Below are 14,071 nucleotides of genomic sequence, written 5' to 3' on the forward strand. Positions count from 1 at the left end.
AGAAATGAACGCATCTGGTAATATTATGAATTTGGTTTGTTTGAAGGTTATTAGATACCTGCTTGAGGAAATCTGACCAAACTGGAGAATTGTGCAGTGTTTTGTGTGTAGAAGAAAGCCTCCAGGTGGAATTACATGGGCAAGTTTTCACGCCCCTTTATTATCATGATTAGACTGAAAGGCTAAATATTTGTTGTTGCTAATGCTTTAGAGACTGTTAGGGTTTGGAGGCGTCTTACCATAAGTGCTGACAGAACAGCAATATCCTCTGAAGCGGTCACAGTGCAAGCAGCGATGAAATCAAAAGGGATGATTCTGTCTATTTTAAAGACGAAACACGTAGCTAGCTCTTAGTTTAAGGTAGGGGATGGAGGCAGCTGGAGTTGGTGGCCATGGGGTTTTGTGCACAGAAACCCACCACCCTGACACGTCACTGTGCATCAAGATGCAAGATTAGGTTATTAGAAATGACTCTAATTAGGAAGATTCTTGGGCTGGGCGCCCCAGTTTAGAGCTTTCAGGGAGGTGGGTATACACCAGCCATCCCGCTGCTGGTCGCACACAGTTAATATGCTTGACTTAGGCGTAGCCGGTGCTTCTAGCTTGGCTTGCTGCGGCGTTTCCTCCCCTCACAATGCCGAGTGAATAATTTACGGATGAAGTTTGTCTTTTTCTCACATTTATATTTGCCATTTCAAAAATCTGTGCTGAATAATTTATCAAAATGAGCCTTTTGCTGTAGTACTTTTCCGAGGAGGCCGTAGGAAAAGTTTCTGCTGCCTAATTGGAGGTTCCTAGAATCAACTCTCTCCTGCGAATACACACCAATTTAAAGTATCTGTTTTATGAATATTTACTGTAACTTGAGTGAGTTATTTCTTAAAAAACTTTATGTTCTGATGAACGTTTCTCCCAGGAAAATTCGCTTTTCAATATTTGTGGAAAACACACAAAGGACAAGGACACAGTTGAAGTCTCTTCATTTGCAAATGTACTTGAATATTCATGATGCATATTTTAATATTCACCCATTTTCTGCTGATGTGAATGCAGCGTGTCTGTTTTAAGGTAGAACACATCCGTGGCGATTTGTTTTGTTATCAGAAACGTTAATGTTGGGAAAAACTAGTGCAAGATTTGGCTAGCAGAAATCCTACCGCCTGACTGAGGCCTTAAATAAACTCATAAATGGTGGAGGTTGTATTCCTCCCTGGACTGAGTGTCACAAATAACGACTATTGTGGTCAAATACACACGGCGTGTGAATGTCGGAAGGGCCACCGTGACCCCACAGCGTTTGGAAATATCCCCCCTTTGCTGTATCGCTTCTCATCACACACTGCGCTCAGCAGACTCGTATCCCGAGGTGTTTAAGGGAAGGTGAGGATGCAAAGCACTTTGGACCCAGTCAGAAAGAAATTAATTTTCCATTTTAAACCAGTGTGTCTGAAAACCATGCCCTCTCTTCTCCGCTCAGCACGCGGCATCCAGTGCTTCTCTCCGTTTATCTGGTGCCTGTCAACAACTCTTCAAATTGTCTTACGGGGAAATTTCCTCCTACGTGTTATTTGAACGTTTTTTTTTTTCCCCTGTCCTGATAAATTATATTGCCAGCAAAGATTACTTCTTTTCAGGGCTGGCAAACACTATTTCTTACCTGACAGCTTATTGGGAATACAGTTGGAAAAAACACAATAACATTTTAAAAAAAGCTTGATGGAACAAAGGGAGAAGAGAGATTTGTATCTCCCACCTAGCAGCTGCAGACAGAGGAGGTTCCTACTCTGGTGATCTCCGGAGCGTGTGATTTTTCTTAGTGAACCTAGTGATTAAGTACTTAGCTGAAAAGCATGAGTGTCACAGACTGCTGGCTTCCCAAGGTCGCTGTGCTGGCGCATGGAGGAAGGTCCCCACCGTCACCTCGTGATGGGTGCGGGCGGTCCCCTCCGGTGGAGCGGTGGAGGGGGTGACTTCCACGCTCCTGATGGTGGTGGCATGGTGGGGAGCCTGACACCTCAAACTTGGTTATTTTTACACGCCGCGTGCTTGGTTCCTGTACAAGGCAAGTCTTCCTGTTTTTCTCCTCTTTGAAGGCACAGACGTTCTTGCGTCCAAACTGTCCTCACCACTCCTTGGTGTGCCTTCAGACTGCGTGAACCACCGCGATGCTAAATAATGTCCTGCTGCCTCTGCTGATCGTTTCGGTGCAGTAGCTGTAGGAGCTGCTAAATAAGAGCTACTTTGTTAGGTACAGGAGTGGATTTTCGCGTAACTGAGATCCTTCCAGGTCCTCTCTAGATCTAAGCTTCCTTGTAGTTTAATTTGTTTGAAAACAATGTCTTGCACTGGCCAAACTCTCTGCGTGTTCGTAACCTGTTAAATACCTTGTTTCTTGTAGGTACTGTTGGTCTTCAAGATGTTGAGCAAAGTCAGTGGAAGTAACGTACCTCACTGCACAGAAGTTCACGCCCAAGTGGGAATACCCTCAGCAAAGGTGATTTTGCTCAAACCAATGGAAACTCTTAAAATCAGCTCAGTTTATTCCAGCTCTTCTGTGTTTGGGGCTGGGGGAGGGGCGTGTGCTGTGGTACAGTGCACTTGCTTTAACTGGTGCAAAATTTGAAAGTTAAGCAATTTTTCTACATGCTTTGTCTTCTAAGCAGAATTTCTTAATTATTTATATAGCGCTGATTTGCTATCAATGGAGGGAGTATTCAGAGATACCTCCTGTGATCTTTTGCTGGAGATGTCATGTAAACTCTCCAAAAATGATCTGTTTTCAGCAGCAGATAATTATTCCACTGTCTTGAAGTACGTCAAAATCTCAATACCTCATTTTAGTCCTTACTCCATTATGTCAATAATCCCTTAATCTACCGCTATACTTGTTTATTCATGTATTCATTGAAGTGTCCTGGGAAATACCTTGTCGAAAAGAGAAGTTATCACCAGTTATCTTATTACTGGGTGTAATTGCAGGCTAGTACCTCTATACTGGGGGAGGGAGACGGAAAAGTTACTTGTCAGTGTTGGTGAAACTCATCAGGAAGTCAGCATAAAACACCCTGAGAGGTTTGATTTCCAAAACCAGCCGAGTGCCTCTCCCCCAGCATCTGCCCGGTTGAAGAAGTAACCGGCCATACGGATGACTGGAATCTTGGCCAGAGGATCCCTACGAGGTGGCAGGATATCCTGGCTGCAAACACGGACGAGAGAATATACTTACTGCGGGAATATCTTGCTGTGCCACAGCATGGGCGAGGAGCTGCGCACTGCTGTAGCTCTTAGCTTAGTCCTCTGTGCGTAATAGAAATATATAAATGTTTTCTGTTTTTCGTGTTGGCTCCTTAGTGGGGGAGCCGGGAGGAGGAGGAGGAGGAGAGCTGTGCATCGGAACTGACTTGTGACGAATCAGCACATTTGTCTTGGACGCCATCCTGACCTTCAAAATTCAGGGGAGAGCGATCAGTCCTGCAAGAGGTCTCTTTAGGACTTTTAGATTGTGTTTTTTCTTCCTTTCTCTTATTTCAATTACCTAAATGTTTATATGATTCAAAAATTTATTTCAGTGCAGCAAAGGCAGCTAGAGACCAGGTCCAGTATTTCCTTTGCTATGTAGCCCGTGAGTAACAAAGCAACAATTTCTTTATCATAGGATGAAAGCACATCTAAGATATGCTGCCAGTGGTGTCAAGAGGAACGTGGCACACCGCACCATTTCTGGGCATTGACACTTTCATTTATTTTCAAATAGTTTGCAGAGCAGCCGGCACCTGGCACGTAGACTTTGCGCCCTTAAATCAAACTGAATAAATGTCTGAAAGAGTTTTTGGAATTACTGTGCTGTTCAAACCCTGTACTGTCACTGTAAGGCAAAAGAAGAAACATACGCTATTAAAATTTTTCTTATAAGACGCAGTTTACTCGCCCATGCACTGTTTGCACGGAACTTACTCCAGTAAATTCAAGGTACGTGCTATTCTGCATAGCAGTGAAGCATATCCTTTAGTCTGACTGAAATATAGAAGACGACAGGGATTACAAGTCCTTCCTGAGGAACCGGAACAGAACCCATTAAGGCATTGCAAGTCATGCAGTTCAATGGCCCTGAAAGTATAATTTGATTGTAATTCAGGAGGTTACTAAAAGGAAATCCATACTAGGCTGTAAGATAAGCAAAAGCGAGAAGTGTATTTACTATGAGTGGTTAAATGTGAGGTGTGTGAGTCCCTTATCTCTTTTGTCTGCAGTTTATCACTACTGAGGGCAAGTAAAAGAGGAATAATATCTAGTTCACAAGAGAAGATTGGATTAAGCTTTCCCAAAGGTCTTATGGGAGTTATTTCCATTTCACTCTCTTCTGGATTAGCCTAACTGCTTTAGGCTATTTCCAAATCTCTAAAGGAGAAGGTCTCGACGCGTGGGAGGAAGGGGAGGATGGCCAGCGCGTTGTTTCTTTGTGGAGGAATTTCCCTTTGACTTCTATGAAGGAATTAGGAAGTCGGGACAAAGTCCTACCTGAGTGCAGGACTTCTCCTACTGGGGCGCTGTCTTCTTCAGATTCCTTTGTGCTACGCAAGCTTATTGCTTTGTAATGGGTGTCTCTTATAGGGGTTTATTATAATTGTTATTTATTAGAAGAAACCTGGCTGCTCTCATACCTTGCTGTGATTATATTCAGTGCCCTTGTCTACAGCTCTAGGTACTTCAGTTCAGTTTATGCATGTGAAATAATTAATGAAATACTGGAGCGGACTTGAGGTAGTTGAGTTTATGTACCATGATACTGACTTATTTTTTTTTTTAGGTTATCTCTTCGTTATTGTGTACAACCTTGGAATAAGCCCTTTCTAAAATAGACCTAAATGAAAGGTAGTAGAAGTGAAAGGCAAGAAGTGTAACAAAGAGCAATGCTCCCTTGACTGCAGACAAGCACATGAGGATGCCTAACGTGCTGAAAGGGCAGCCTGTCGCAGGGGAAAGTACAGGCCACGACATGGAGAGAGACCACGCAGAGACCTGCCACGTGCATGAAGGGCCCAGCACCGCTAAAGAGAAATTACAGGGATAATACAGAGCACCACGTGTTGCTGCTTCCGATTAAATTAACTTTCATTGTACGAATCCATAGCTTTTCCCTTAGCTTTCATTGTAGGAATCAAGAGGGAAAAGGCAGCCAGTCTCTCTCTGCGGAATCCTGCCTGGCTCACTGTGTGGTTTGGAAATAGCCCCAGGTTGTCTGTGTTTAATTTCTGTGTGAGAAGGGCTTCTGCAGCAGCAGAGCAGAGAGTGTGTTTGGTCCTGTGCTGGCGCAGGGAAAGGATGCCGCTGCTTCTGAGATGGTGAAATTCCGCCTCTTGTCCATGCCTCCCTCCCGCCTGCTTTAAGTTAATTTTAGTAGAAATGATGCAGTCTGGGTGAAAGGTGGTTGTCAATCCTGAGTATTAGTTTAGACAGGGTGGGTTATCCAAGTGAAGGCTGATTATGCAGAGGAGATGATTTTGTGGTTCATAAGTATTCCCTGTACAGATATTCCCATTTTTTCTTAGCCTTTTCCAAATATATCATAATTTGCTTTACGTGCACATTTGTCCAAAAGAGAATGCACCTATGGAATATTATGTTTCATTATTGCAGTGGTAGCTTAACTTAGAAGAAGTGGTCACAAATAGACACTCATCACTTGCTAGAAAATACCACGCTGCTTGCAAATGGAACGGGAGAAAACCTCTGCATCTCGGAGGCTCTGACAGGTAACTTCGAGGAAGTTTATAACAACCCTCGGAGCTGAAATGAAGGGCAGCTTTCCCTGCTTTTTTAATTTGAGGAGGCAGGCAGTGACTCTTTCTTGCCCACTAATGGACAGTGCTGATCAGCACAGCATCTTCTCGTTTGTGTCAGATCTTTGATTTTCAAGGACCACAAGGTTCTTTTTCTAACACTTTCCTTATCTCTCTCTGGTTACTGTTGGAACTGCTGCATCTTCTTTGAGCTGCTGGGCACTATGAGACATCTCCTAGATGTTGAATCTTGTCATTTTTTATAAATCTCTGTGAACCACAGAGATCAGCTGAAACTGCAGCTCAGCATCCTGAAGTGCCAGTTTAATCTATTTCTAGCATGGGGAAAAAGGGGGGGAAAGCAAAAAACCTCACAGCTTTATACCAGTAATAACGATGGGAATGAATTGGCTTCCAGAGAAGAATTTAATCGGTAGAGTATTGGAGTTGGCTTTTGAGTGTCATGTTTAACAGAGCCTAAGGTAGGGGAAGTGTCCTGCTGTTGCACCTTGTATTTAAAAAAAAAAACAAAACTAAACCTTTTTCCTTTAAAAGTTCATTAAAGTGTGATTTTATTTCACTATTTTCCAGGCTGAAGCTGCAAGTGGAACAGCCTTCTCTTGGAAATCCTGGGGATTGTTTTTGCCTTAGCATCGTTGGATCATTTCTTGTGTATGTGCCCTTCATAATGTTTTATCTGAGCTTGTGATCTGAAGGGATTTGAGTATTAATCATGACGGTGGTGAGGCCAATGGCAGCTCTTTTTAAGAGATGATTGATTCCTCACCAGGAGGGCTAGAGGAAGCTTTTAAAGACAAAAATGGGTGCTGGCTACCCATTTGCCATTGGAAAGCCAGCAAAAATAGGCTTCTGTGTCTTAGTCTTTGAAATTTCCCTCTGGATTCACCAGGGTAAGTGAATAAATTTCGCCACTGTTTTCATAATTCCATCTGGGCTAAGACGGTCCTTAACGCAGCAGTTGCCATCAAATTAAATGTCAGACGAATGCCACAGAAGATAAGAATTAAAATTCGGATGCCGTGTCTGCCTGGTTCTCAGGCAGAGAACTCAGACAGAGTTTATTTCCTTGTAGATGCTAATCAGCGGCTTTGCTGGCTCTGGACAGGCTCCAGCTCTCCAAGGGGCCGTGGACGGAGTTTCTGGATGTTGCCGGGGGCAGATGGTGGACAGGTCTGCAGTTGTGTGCCTGCAGTAAAATGGTAAAACCCGTCCTTCTGCTTCAGCCTGCTCTCTTTCTCAGGCCAGCAAATTTCATACTTATTATAGGCTGCTTAAGGCACTCTAGGACGAGCCCTTTCTTTTCAGGTATTTTTACGTGTGGATTCCCTCTGTGCCTGGACGGCTCTTTTTTGTGTGTTTGGCAATCACTGGTTCAAATTAAAACTATTCGCTATGATGCCTTATTAAGATTCCTGCCCTTTCAAAACAGCATCCCTGTTTGAATGTTTGGGTTGCTTTAGATTCCTCTCTAAATACCATTCATTATCTAGAAGATCTGCAGGCGTATATACAAGTATATGGAGTATGCAGAGGTACATGGAAATATATGTGCATTTACGCCAGGTACTAGGAATAAACAGGATGGCCACCTGTTTAGCATTCAAGTTCATCTATCTAAACTACCATTTTCATTTGTACTGTGGTTGTGACATATAAATCAATGCCCACAAAATAAAATTGCTTTGTCTAATAATCCTTTGTGCCGGTGTTATCAATAGTTCATTAGTCTTGCTTTGCATCTGTCAATAAAAGGTGCAATTGAGAAAGAGAGAGCTCAAGGAAAGAAATTAGTATATCCTATATGGGAAGATGTTTCCACTTTGGCCACCCTTTCTTCCCTTTCGACTGTAGGCTGTGAGGTGTGGTTGCTACCTATGCACAGCTGTTTTTTTCTCTTAAAACACCTTAGAGGATGGTATAATGTTTCATTTATTGCTGAAGAGCCCCAAAGGGCTCTCAAGTCTCTGAGCTATATTCACACCATGAAAACGCATGTGTGAGAAACTTCCACAACAGGATCAGTAATTATTTTAGCTGTCCTTTGGGTTTTGCCACTCATCCAAAAGGCACTCCTGCAAAGGCAAGTTGTCCCCTCCTGGCTAGAAATCAGTGTGCCTTTGACCAAGATGACAGCATGCTACATGCTGACTAATGAGTGCCCCTTCCTGGGCCATCTAGGTGCTCCTCACTCATTAGCTTGGTTTATGTAGCTTGACATCAGAGATTGGATGTTATCCCAGCAAGGTGGCAAGGCTTCAGGCAATGATATTTTACTCACATAATCTTGCCGAGTTCATCTTAGCAGCATTTTGTGATCCGATTCGTCTCGATCTGTGTCACTAAACTCTACACAACGTGCCAGAGATGTGCGTACCGCTTCTCTGTCAAAGGTGACCAAGCAAAACTTCAGCACACCCTTTGTAGTTTCAGCTTTTCATCAATTAATTAGAAGTCCACATAGTTTGACAAGGAGGTCAACAAATAAATTGTCATTAATTAGATACCAAATAATTAGCTGATGGCTCCTGGGATGCTGCTTGATTTCGTTCACCACAGTCATTAGATAGTTACAGCAAGTTTCACTAATGATCAGTGTGCAATAGTTTCAAAATTCATCAAACCGGTAGGTGTTGGGTGGTGGAGCAAAACCGCTTCACAAAGGTGGTTGCCTGCAGCGGTGGAGTGCGGGACAGGAGCCTTGGCTGGGTGCACAGGTTGGGTACAAGTGGCATTTCTGTCATGGAGGGACTTCTCGTGGTTACCTGGAGGTTGAGCTAGAAGGCGCAGCAGCACGGTTGTGCCCACCGTCGTGCAGCCAAGAAGGCTTGTTTGGGCTAGATAGCTGCTGGCGGAGCTCCACCACGGCCCTACAGTTAGGGTACGCAAATGGATTCAACACATCAAAGAGAAGCAGGGAGTTTATGTAGCCCCATAAAGCGATTGCAAAGGCCTTAAGAGACATGTAAAGTTTATTCTGGGAAAAAAGCAACTAACTGAGACAAAACCCTCTGGCCTTCTTGTACGCTGGAAACGAGTTTCTGAACATATACGTACCGTGTGCGGGTGGTTGAGTAGACCCAGTGAAGTTTTGACTGAAAAAGTATTCTGTCAGCATATTGTTTCCGTGTTTCATGAAAGCCTTTTGAATTTTCAGATTTTCCTGTTAGAAAAACATCGATCGTGGGTTTGGGTCATTCTGGTGCAACAAAACTCTTCCTGCAATTTATTTTATTTCCTTCTCCTTTTGCCACAGGACAAGAACGGAAGATTGAAAAGTTATGTCTTCAGAATAAAAATAATTTTCTTATACCCTTTGTTTCACCAGGTGCTGCTGAAAATGACAAATGGAAAAAAGAAATTAAAAATTGCAAACTGAAAAAAAGATTTATTTTCAAATTTCTCACAAGATATGTTTGTCTTCTTTGAAAAGTCAATTTTATTCATATGTAAGTTAGAAAAGTGGTCTGGTACCACTAGGCTACAGTTGAACAAAAAGGATTTGTGTATAAAGGGCTGAGTGATTTTAAATTTTGTGTGTTACAGTATCTTCTACCAATATTTCATCATAAGGAGTCGGTGCGGAGACTCTGAGTCTCACTTTGCTGGCGCAGGTAAGCTGTCTCTCTGTTAAAGCGTCATTCTTCAGTGGTTTTCTCTGCTGATAAAAGTTAGCAAGGGGGATGAAAAGGGGCAAATGCTCGTAGCTCTCCAGAAAAACAAGGAGAGAATGAAAGAATTTGGGTTCCTTTTGAAATGACATCTCTTCCCGTCTGGCTGCAGGGGTCCCTGCATCGTGTGTATCCCACGACTCACGCGCCCGCCGACTCCAAGATGGCGAGATGCATCGCCGTGGGCAAATATTGCCCGCGACCGCCTTCTCCTGCAATTGCCTACTTTGAATGTGGCGGAGTGAAAAGTAGTTTCGTTAGCAAGCGATGCTCTGGGCTTGTGGGGGACGCTTGAAGATCTGCATTCGTGAGACTTAATGATCGGAAATTTCTAATCTTTCTTCTGCTCCAGGCCAAATGCAGATGTTATTCACAAAGATTATCCAGTGGAGCCAGCTTAAACTGAGCTTTCCTCAACTCGCCTAGATATTTTTTCTTTAATAAAAACTTTCCAGTGCCCTCACCCCACCAAAATAACAAGAGTTGTCTCCAAGCTGCTGCGTCGTGCCACGTGGTTGGCTGACCGCCACTGCTGCAACAGGCGAGACCTAAGCAATGGGAAAACAGGAGAGTTAGGAGGTAAGAGGATATTTGGCACATTTGTGCGCTGTCTGCTCCTTGCAAAGCTCTTCTAAATCCTGACTGTAGCTCTGACTGTCACACTATGCTTGAAGACCAGATCCAAGAAATGACTCAGGGCCCGTCTGCGTTGCCAAATAACTTCACTCCGTTGTTTGTTCTTGGTCTTCGCCGTCTGACTGTCCGTGCTAGATGCTGTTTTGGAGTGAGCCAGCTAGTTTTCCTCCAAGAGAAAACTCTCCAGGGCTGCTGTCACAGAGGCACTGCGTATTCCCATCATCGTGCTGTCCCACAGCTCTGATGAGCTGTGAAACACCTCTGGTATCGTCTCGGCTATCTTGCACCGACATCGCCATGGGTCCCGGTGGGTGTGCGGTGCGGACGAGGCCACCTCATTCAAGAGAGAACTCGTCCTGGGCAATGCCCTCAAATCCCGTAGGCCAAAGGGGGAAGAAATCATTCAAGGTTGGATGAATGAGCGTACGACGGGCAGTTGGCTCTGACCGTGCGGCATTGCTGTGCCCATTGCAGGGAGTTGCCTTGTTGTAATGCACAGTTTTAGTAACAATTTAAAATTTACAGCACGCTGTGAAGGTAACTTTGTAGGGGAATCCACAGCTCTGTTACTTTTTATTGTTTTATCAACAAATATAGCCTTTCTTAATAGCCTTTCTACCCTTCTGCCGCGTGATTTATTTTTTAATGTGTTATAAATAGCCAGTGCTCTAGATCGGGTCAGTTCCCTAAGGAAATAAGTGCATGCTACTTATATACGAGAGGTTAAATTCTTTCCTGCCTCATACTCACCGAGTACAGCATTAGGGGAGGTGCAAGGCAGCAAAGAACTCAATACTGTGTACAGACAGTAATTTTAAAGAATTAAACTAATTGCATTTTTAGAAACTTTATCATAAGGTCAATTTATGTTGTCAAATGACCAGTAATTAATTTTACAGAAGATGTTAAAGAGAGTAAACTCTAAACTCTCTGCTCTAACTTGGACCGTGACATTAGAAGTACAAGACTTGCGCATACTGGGCTTTCAAAGATACGCTCAGTGTTGGCTGAGCGATGTGCCGTGGTGAAAGAGGTGGCGGGGCAGGGCAGAGAGGTCAGAGCTCCCTTTAAACCAGCCAACGAAGGAGCCAGCAGCGCCCAGCCACGCCGCTGCCCAGCACCGCGCAACCCGATTGCTCTCATGGGACGCCGGCGGTGCGCCTTGCCGGTGCGGCACCTTTCTTTTTGTGCCTCTAGTCCTCCAAAGGTTGCAAAGATGGATTCTCCATGCAGGGCAAAAGAGAAAGCATGAGAGATGCGTGTAATTATATGGCAATTCTGTTGTTTTTTCCAGAAAAGCTGACAGCTAGTCATCCAGCACAAGCCACTGTGTGTTTCTTCTCTGCCATCTGCCGTGGTTGCCCTCTTCCCTGCCTACTCGTGATAGAAGAATTGTCTTTTTCTCCATCCCGCTAAGCTTCCTGGACAAGTGATGCTCCTTGTGCCACTGCTGGACCAGCGTCGCAAGGCTGCTGCGAAGACGTGACCTGGAGGAGATGGGTATAAACGCTGACCTCCCTGCCCGACACACATCACCTACTGACGCTTCGGTTTAGCTCCTCACTCAGAAATCTCGCCTGATTCTAATAAAGGAACCAAAACAAAGTGAGGCTTGGGGAAACTGTAATCTGTCTTATGCACTAGCGAGACTAAATCCCTCACCCCGCTGGCTGTGGGAATTGTACTCCAAAATTCACAGCAGTACTCGCTCATATTGGTGATGTATGTAATGTAATTTACTCCTTTCCCATAATGAAAACGTTTAGATACAGGTGAAAAAAACCTTCAACCTATTTTGACCCTATGAAAGGTTGAAAGAAAAGCCTAACTGATTAAACACTGCCTTTTTCTGTTTTGTTTTTTTTTTTTTTTTTGAAGGAAGCTATTCATACTTTAGTTTAACAATCCCGCATAGAAGAAACCAGCATGGCTCGAGCCAAGCAGAAGAGAAGAGAGAGTGAATAATGACAGCACAAATCAGCAGTAAAGAAGCAGTCTGCTGCAGCACCTGTACAGAAAGCCCGAGGCCAGTGAGGAAAGTGGCAGAAAGATTGCAGTGGGAGATGGCGTGGGGAGCACCATATGCACCGAGCACCGAAAGGCTGAGAACAGCATTTTAAGCTATCCTGAAGAAGGGGTAAATGTCTCTGTCCTTGAGTAAGGGCAAAGAAATAGGAATTTTTGAAGGTGGACAGTTCAAGACCATAATTTCCATGTTAGGCAAGCGCAGGTTTGCTTTTATTTCAAACACGGTGTGTTGATGCTAATGAGGCACTGTAGATGGTCACAGGGACGCAGTGGGCAGATAGGAATCTAGCACGGCTGCTGGGTGTTTCTGTAGATGAGAAATTAGTATCGATATGGTTGCATGAAGTTTACAATAAAAAGCAATCCATTAGTCAGTCCAGCAAATTAACCACTTTGAATGCAAATTAGGGAGAGCTTCTCTTTTGCTTTGTTCGCTGTGTTCTTGCTTTAGATAGGATTTGATGCAGGAAGTGTTTAAAGCAGGAATATAGTCGAATAACAGTCTCAAAATAGACTCTGCTATTACTATTAGGACATTTACGATCTATGTAATGCTGGATTTTTCTACTAAATGTATTTTCTTCCTAATTTTGAATTTCCCTAATCTGCTGAGTCTCTTTCACTTGGGATAAAATAGAAGAAAATGCATTATGTGAAATCAAAGCAGGCCATTAAAGCCATCCCACGGGACGCAGGGTTAAGGTTCCTTCACCAAATCAGGCAGACAGTACGTTACTGTCTTTTCTGTGGGTTTTTCCTCGACTTTTTGTTTGAAATGAATACTACTGGAAGATGAAGGACAGGCCACTCGCCTGACTTGGTTTGGTACCGAAGTCAGGGAGAGGTTTTGTGGCGAAGGGTCCTGGTTGTTGGATGGTCCAGATGCTGGACAGATAGCTTCCTGGTCAGAGGGGGCAGCTTCCCAGGATGTTGGTCTGGGTGAACTTACTTCCTCCTCCAGGTCTCTTCCTTTAATAAGAGCATAAAATGAGATCGTTTGAATGACCTAAGTGTTTGGTTTCTGTGTTTGCTTGGTCAATATATCACGTTGTGAGCTTAGAGTTGAAAGTCAGCACGAGTTTGCTGTTGACGTCAGTGGGGGTGGGAAGCAGCTGGGTGCTCTGATGTTAAGGGCATCGGCATCCCGGCGCCAGGCGGGACACAAGGGCTCGGCTCCGCCAGCGTCCCACAGCTTTACAATCCATTTACTGGTGACCACAAGATGTTTTGCACAGATCTCCTTTTGTTCCTACCTAAACGTGAACACGAACAGATCAATCAACAGCATTTAAAATCTTCCTGGTTCTTTTATGAACTTTCTGCTTCGCTAGTCCTTTCATGTGTTTTGCACGGAACAAATCAACACCAAGGAAGTAACTCACTATAGATGATCAGAAACACCTTTTTTCCCTGGTTTTTCAAAAGGCAGTACGCATGAACTGAATGTCATGTGCACAGAGTTGCCATTTTCAATATATTACTAAGGTGTCATGCCGCTCATTATTTCATGATGTTTAGGAAAAAAGATCAGCGTAAACAACCAAGGCTTGTGACTGTCACTGGTTTTATTAAAAGCAAAAGCATTTGATCTTTTGGAGAAAGAAAAAAGTATGAGCTCCTGTATTTTTACAAAAATTTTGCATTTGGTCTTATCTAAACGCATCAGAAAGCGAAAAAAAATCTAATGTGACATTATATGTTCTAGTGGCCCCTAATAGCCAATCACTCCACCAATTTTTCTAAGTTTATCTTTAATCTACTGCTCCCAAACTAATTAAGGACCGAATGCCTTTGGACCGATTTTCATTTTGTCTTGAGTTATTGTGACATCTTTACTACAAATTCTTTTTCAGTCTAATTAAATTCCTGCAGCATAAATGTCATTATTAATCCCATCACCTTTGGTAGACTAACTTTGCCTTGGTCTCCTGATAACTG

The 14,071-nt window shown here is 43.6% G+C and overlaps 1 long non-coding RNA gene across 1 annotated transcript; it reads left to right on the top strand.

The window, feature by feature from the left end:
* Positions 1-9,215: 9,215 nt before the first annotated feature.
* Positions 9,216-13,723, top strand: LOC142058312 (uncharacterized). Its single transcript, XR_012660903.1, has 4 exons — positions 9,216-9,412; positions 9,822-10,048; positions 11,400-11,710; positions 11,984-13,723. It is a non-coding gene; the product is annotated as an uncharacterized LOC142058312 (long non-coding RNA).
* Positions 13,724-14,071: the final 348 nt, after the last annotated feature.

This window comes from Phalacrocorax aristotelis, chromosome 6 (assembly GCF_949628215.1).
Source record: "Phalacrocorax aristotelis chromosome 6, bGulAri2.1, whole genome shotgun sequence".
Taxonomy (NCBI): domain Eukaryota; kingdom Metazoa; phylum Chordata; class Aves; order Suliformes; family Phalacrocoracidae; genus Phalacrocorax; species Phalacrocorax aristotelis.